Consider the following 8,158-nt stretch of genomic DNA (forward strand, 5'->3'; position numbering starts at 1 on the left):
CGGGGAATTTGAATTCGTAAAACTTTCATGCATTTATGTAAGATTATTCTGAAGATGATCATAATTTCCATTTAATAGCTTCTATTTTTAATCTTTAATTAACCCGTCATGAGTAGAGAACTTTGAATTATTCTATGTATTCTTATGTTAATGCATGAAATAGAAACTTTCATGTATTTAATTAAAATTAAGAAATTATTCTGAAACTTATGTCATATTAATGCATCAAAATTTTATTGAGAATATTTCATTTTATATTTGTTGGCAGAGGCAAAACTCATTTCGATGATTCTACACTTCACAAAAATTAGTCTTCGAGGTAAGTTGGAGAATACCTTACGAAAACTAAAATAAAAAAATAAAAAACACATTCTAGCTCAATAATTTTACTTACCAATGCGTTATGCAAAGAAATAGATTAAGGAACACCTTTAAGAAAAAAAAAATGGCAGTTATTAATTAGTCAGTCACGTAGGCAAATGTTAAAATTAACAGGAATAAATTCTTTTGTTAACATTTCATACGAATTAATCATATGAAATTTATATTTATATTTTCTTATTAATAATAATTGAACCTCATGAGATATAGATGTCAAACATAAGAGAATTAACTTTCAAAATTATTCGTTTTAACGTGCAGACATCATTAGGAGACACGTGGTGTGCAAAAGCGGCACCGGAGCCATTCATTCTTTTTTGTGTGGAAATGGAGCCATTCATTCGTACAGCTTTCTCGGAAACATCAATGGAGGAAAGTGAATGGACGGCTATGATTTGTTTGGTGGAGTGAAGTATCCCCATCGCTGCAGCGCTGTTCAATATTCACAGTTGGAGAATAATAAAGAAGAGGTTTCGACGACAGTGTTACTGTTTCACACATTTTTTATTCAAATGCAACATGAATAATATTTTTTTATCACATTGTCATGTGATGTAATTTATTACAATTGATAGCGAATTATATTCATTAATAATTTTGTGACGTGAAATATTTTTGCAGAAAAAAATTGACTAGATGAAGTTTGTTATTAGTGATAACTAATTTGATACGCAATATGACTACGTATCCCGAAATCATAGACAACAAAGTTTCCTACCAGTAATAACAAATTACGTTGGGTGACAGTTAGTATGTTAGAAAGCACTATTCACTGTGGGGATAGGATCAACTTACACCGGTGTAAGAATAATAAATCTTACACCAAATCTTAACCATTGATTTTTTACATCTAACGGTTAAGATTTATTAGGTCTCATGTTTTCCACGTATCCCGCCACCTGCTGTGACATGTACCAGTCCCGCAATGTCAGTTGGCGAGACTAAGCCACGTGTGTGACACATCCGCAGTTCTTGTGACGCGTTCCAGCCACCCCAAATACTAATAAAAACATGAATTACTATTGAATCATGCCAATTATATTAATTATATTGTCCTAAAGCATTTTTTGCAACATTGTAATGTTAATAAATTATTTTGTATAAAAGATTTAATAGCATGAATAATATTTAACTAATTCAATAAATGGTAATGGTTCTTTTAATAATTATTAGTAAATGCAATTTTAATAAGTAAATTTGTTTTTTTTAATTAGTAAATAGTGGCCCATTTGTTTGCGTAATTAATAAATAAAATAAATATTAATATTAATCAAATATAATAATTATAACAAACTTGCATATGTTAACTTAGTCATCATTAGTTTAATAATTAAATAATAATCATGTCATTAAAGCCCTTTTCAAATATTCTGCATTAATTAAGAAAAATAATTTTAGAATCCTTAGTAGGCATCAAAAAATTATTCCTAAGATAATTATTAATCAATGTAATTTTGGCTTTTGGTAAACAGTGATTAATGTCATAATTATGTTGTAATTTTAATTAGTGACCTGATTAATAGTAATCATATTGAAATTTACAATGCTTTAAAAACCATGTTAGAAAACTAAGTTGTTAATATTGAAAATTATAAACATTAATATGAAATAGTAATTTAGATTGAATATATTTATAATAATTACAATTATTAATTATTGAAATCGTAATAATTGTTTTAATAATTATATAATTGCATATCTCATGTTAATGAATAAAACCTAAGAAAAAACATATTAAGTTGATTTAATAACTATTAAAAAAGTAAATAAATAGCCATTACCATTTATTGAATTAGTTAAATATTATTCATGCTATACAAAATAATTTATTAACATTACAATGTTGCAAAAAATGCTTTAGGACAATATAATTAATGTAATTGGCATGATTCAATAGTAATTCATGTTTTTATTAGTATTTGGGGTGGCTGGAACGCGTCACAAGAACTGCGGATATGTCACACACGTGGCTTAGTCTCGTCAACTGACATGGCGGGACTGGTACATGTCACAGCAGGTGGTGGGATACGTGGAAAACACGTGACATGGACTGACGCGATTGGTTGGGCTTCCTACGTGGCTTCTGATCTCGTCTTTCTCACTGGCGGGACTTATCTCGTCAGTCAAACCTACGTGTTTGACTGCTCTAGTATGGCCATTCTTTTCAAATGTGTTTTAAGATGGAGATGAAGGAAATCTTAGATTTATGCGGAAGCGGTTTAGGACCTAGTACATTGGTATGCTTACCGAATCATCCTTGTTTCACAATTACCTCTCGGTGTGCAGGTCTCGTGTAGAATCTTCCCTTGTAGGATTCCTCTTCACGAACAGCTCACCTCAGCGCCGCAACACGAACAACCTCCTTGAAGCTGGACTGTGGCAGATCTTCCAGACTATCTCTCGAGGAGGATGAGATGGTTGTGTGGGCAACCGTTCAGATGATGAATGTCTGCCTCTTGGGGTTTGTTTCTGATGATCTGTTCACCTTGGAGGCACAAGAGGAGAAAACTATGAATATATACGCTTAGGTCTTAGACATAACTCAACCCTAAGCCTCATGGGCTCAAGTTTCACTGAAGCCCAATAGGACTTTAGTGACCAAAAGAGCATATATCCAACAATCTCCCACTTGCTCTTTAAGATACAAACTTGAGTTCGTAAACCCAAGACCATATAGCCCATAAGCTATCATCATCTGATAATATACCCTATCCCTTGTCTCGAGCTAGCCTGGGGACCTACCATTTGTCATTGATCAAGGCTTTTGATAATCTTTACAAGATTATCTAATTCGGCGCTACTCTACTAAAAGCCCGAACGTGAACTCCAAGATTAATGACCTTTATAACATTAATATGCATTGCCCCTTTATAGAATGTCTATAATTCATTGATTAGTTTTCTGTAACCCAATCAATTATTTATTCCCTTGACTTTGATAATTTCTCTAATGGATTACATGCACTGGCCAGTGTCTTTAATATCCAATTACCGAAATATATCAAGGGGACATTTCCTATAAATTCCTTGTTGTTTATCTCATAAATACTGATAATCAAATAATCTCACTCCCAAAACACCGAGTTATTGGCCGTCAAAAGATCGGACCTCACCCGTTGGTAAATCAAAGAATGAAGACTATTTAATTATTTATTTAAAATAAACACAGGATTAAGGGCAACTACATAACTATAGTTATCTGGAAATTTGATTCCTTATGACAGAAAGAACAACCTTAATCAAATCTCTCCTTGATCCTTTCAATGTGAATGTTAATTCACACCAATATTTTACAATGATTCGGACAAAATCATTTCATAAAATATTGCAGCCTGAATAAAGTGCCCAACTTTATTTAACGGTTGTGACTCCATTCATCAATTGTGAGAACCTATAATCATGTCCTCCATGAACGTATCCATATGATCATATACTCCACAATTTGATCCGGACCTTTATGTTTGTAAATAGTGCGCAAAATAAATAAATAAAACCTTATTTATGAAATTCAGAAAATTATTTTATTGTTTCATCGTCTTACTCCAAGAGCGCAATGAAACCAATAACTCCCACTTGCTTAATGTAAGTCTGGGATCCTCCTAAGACCCAAAGAAGTAACATGCCTCTCGAACACAAATTCAGGCAAACTCTTAGTAACTGGGTCTGCAAGATCCACCTCTAATGTTATCTGAGTTTAGTGAAAAACTCATAGTTCAAGGTTGATTTTCTTGAGTTAATATCCACTTGAAATAACTGAATTTTTGAAAACTCAGCTTTTCAAGACTCCCACTAGAATATACCAGCATATAATCTCTCGTTCTCCAAAGATACTTGAGTACATGCTTAACAATAATCTAGTATTCCTCTAGGTTCAAAATGGTACTATCTCACTACTCCCACTACGTGACAGATGTCTGGTTTAACGCCCAATATGATATGCGTGAGTCTACCTTTGCCAAAGCATAAGATATCTTGCTCGTGCATTCTTCCTTCTTAGAAGTCTTTGGTCACTCCTTAGGAAGATGAATTCCACATCTGAGAATTATAAATCTTCTCTTAGAATTCTCATGTTGAATTTTGAATTTTGTCAATGTAAGTAGCCTGAGGTGATGCCAACAACTTATTCTTCCGGTCTCATAAGAGTTTTATACCAAGAATATAATTGGCTTCCCCAGTACTTGCATACCAAAACACTAACTTAGCCAACTCTTTATGCTTGATATTACCTCCACATTGTTTCTAATAAGGAGCATATCATCTACATAAAGTACCAGAAAAACTATTGTCTTCCGTTGTATCCTTTACATACAAATACACATCATTCATCAAGGATCTCTCAAAATCAAAATTTTGATAACCTGATCAAAACTGATGTTTCAAGACCTGGATGCTTGCTTAAGTCTATGAAATAGACTTTCACAACTTGCATATCGTGTGTTCCTACTCATTTGCTATAAACCCTTTTGGTTGTTGTTTGTAGATATCCTGACATCCAACTCCCAAAATGAAATCTCATAATTGAGACTTATAGCAACTAAGAGAATCTGGATAGACTCAAGCATGGCGTCTGGCAAAAAATGCCTCCAAGCTAGCTTTGAAGGTTTTCACCTTTTTGTCCATCCTCTCTTTGCCTTTTATGTCCACATGCACCTTGTGGGTTTTACCCCTCTTGGTGTCTTTACTAGGACCGAACGGAGTTGAAATACAAGTATTTCATCTCATTGTTCATAGCCTGAATATGTTAGTTTACTTTTGAAAAAAAGAAATAGCCATATATTCTTGACCCCATGTCACTCCTCTTATCAAATAATTAATACTGTAAAGCCATAGTGTCATACCCATACGTATGAGAGAGAGATGTCTGCGCAGCTTTGTTCACGACGTGCATAGAATAATCATTAAAACATTCAAAAGCAAAGCTGCTTAAAGTTGGTGTTATATATGCTCAATTAATTATGGGAAAACATTTTCTCCTTTTAAAGGAGAAAATTTTTCTCATGTTAGTGACACATTGTATAAGTGGGTCCCACAAAATAGTGAAAAGAGAAAAAAATTAAAGGTGGGACCCACATATGCTTTGAGTCACTAACATGAGAAAAAAAAATTCCTTTAAAAGGAGAAAATATTTTCCCATTAATTATTTAATAGATTTTAGAAGGAATTGGCGAAGATGGGAGTAGGATTCTCAAACACATGCAACTTACTTAAGAGCATGACCTTTGCAATCATCTACCCAAGTGTTCACGGTCCCGAATTCAAGCACACTTTCTCCTAAAAAATGGATTATACATAGCAACATAATATATACGAGCAAGTACTTTTGTGCTTTGAAGTCAACTTTATTTATTAAATACCAAATGATTGTAGCTTAGTTGGTACATGGAAGTTAAGCAGGTGAGGGCGAGAGCATGTGTTCGATCCTCCACAATACTATTTTTGAAAGGGATATAAAGTATTAATCTTGGACTCGCACTGAACAGAATTGTCTTCCGTAAAGAATACTTGTAGTTTATAAAAAAAAAAACTTTATTTATCAAATCTAAATAATAGTATTATATTCAAATAGCAAGTAATCTATTACAAAAGAATTGACATCGATTTTTTATTTTGTTATAGCATCTAATAAAAATATATTTTTAAAGAAAATACCATTATATATATAATAGTATTTTATAGTATGCTATTTGTATACATTACATAGGCTCACACATATATCTTTCTTTATTGTTCCCTTTTTAATCATATAACAATAATGTAAAAGTGGAAACGAGGTCCCGCAAATAAACAACGTGTAAATGAATAAGTTCTTCAAATGAAGCATTATAGCTCGGTATTTGGAGGTCAATCTATCAACAAATCGGCTCAACATTCAAATGCGAAAATGCAAGTATTTATAGCTTGCAAGCTTAATTTTCAATTTCAATTACAATGGTGCCCAAATTCTACGGTTTGGAATTTTGCTTTGATTTCAATAATTTTATATGCAAGTATTTATTTGTTTCCATTTGATTGAAATTTCTTAGATATTGATTAGGCGAAAGAAAATGGGCTGGAAGATGGTGTTGTAATAGAAGAAATATTATCCAGGAATGAATCTCAAGGAACAAGTATTTTGTTAATGCTTATAGGTCCCCTTTTTTTCGGTAAACAATCCTATTCAATACGGTGTAATTTGGGATTGGACAACCTTGAACATTATGTAATGTATGAGATGATATTTTTAGGAATTGATCTTTTTTTAATTTATTTTTATATTATGGTTGCTCTGGCCAAAATATTGTGCAAATAAACAAAAAATAGCCATAATTTATTGTGGTTATTATTATTTTTAAATTTTTTTATTAAATTAGCCACGGTTTAACCGTGCTAATAAGGAATTAAACGTAGCTAATCCAATTTTACCACATTCAAAAAGAACGAGGCCAACTACAACGTCAAATGTGGCTAAAAAATTGCGACGCCGCAATTAGCCATGTACTTGGAAAGCGATTGCATTTTTTAGCTACGTTTAAGACATTTAGCCACGTTTAAAAAAGTGGCTAAACAACAATTTTTTGTAGTGAATTATACCTGCATGAGGAATGACCCAACACTGCCTTATGGATATACATCTTAAGTAACAGAATAATTCTCCTTTTGCAAAGTATATTGTACATGGGGTTTTATTAATCTCATGTTAAAGGAGATAAGTTATCTCATGTGATAGAAATAAATTTGTGAGCTCCACCACTTGAAAAATAAAAAGAAAATAAAAGAAAAATGTGGCACAATTATCGAATGGTGTGTAGGAGATAAATTTATCACATGTAGCATAAGAGTAGTTTTTTCCTTGTACATATGACGAAACATGATAATGTTTTTTTATTACTTCTGATATTAGTGTTTAATAAAAGCACAATATATGTATTATTTTTTATATTTTAACTACCAATATTTTTAAAAAAATGATAAAATAAATAACACACATCCAAGTTCGATCACGTACATGCGTGTGCGTACACACACATATATATATATATATGGAAAAACTATTTCTCCGGCAACTTGAGATAAGTTTATTTCCGGCTACTCCAAAACTACGTCGTTTTGTTTATTTATTTTCTTATATTAATTGATTCACATTTGAATGGTTATGATTCCTTTTTTTTTCTCTCTTTCATCATTATCATTGATCCATCTTTGTATGGTTAGAATTTAGTAGCCGTAAATAAAATTATCTCAAACAGCTTGAAAAATGATAAGTCCTATATATATATATATATATATATATATATATATATAGGTAGGATTCTTTGACACCGGTATCAAATTTAAAATTTGACACCTTATCTGAGAGCCGTTAGATCAAAAAAGATCAATGACTCTGATTTGTAAGCATGTGACACTATTGATCTAACGGCTATCAGATGAGGTGTCAAATTTCAAATTTGACACTGATGTCAAAGGATCCTACCTTATATATATATATATATATATATATATATATATATATATATATATATATATATATATTCTTTTTCTTAAAACTTAATACCACTGACAAATGACTCACGGGATCTCTTAATGAATCCGAATTTCATTCCTTGTCCCATTGTTGTGCTTTGCTTTTTTAACTATCTTACTTAATAATTTGTCATAAATGTACATGTGTTCTTTAATAAACAATCAATAATCTCAACAGTTAGTTTACTCTAAGTTATCAATAATAAAGCATTGAAATGAAAACTTTCTTTTATGAAGACTAAATCTATGGTTAGTTAATTGGGTTGATGTACTTT

Source organism: Gastrolobium bilobum, unplaced genomic scaffold (genome assembly GCF_033153095.1).
Source record: "Gastrolobium bilobum isolate Gb01-03AN ecotype WA unplaced genomic scaffold, APGP_CSIRO_Gbil_v1 utg7663, whole genome shotgun sequence".
Classification (NCBI taxonomy): Eukaryota; Viridiplantae; Streptophyta; class Magnoliopsida; order Fabales; family Fabaceae; genus Gastrolobium; species Gastrolobium bilobum.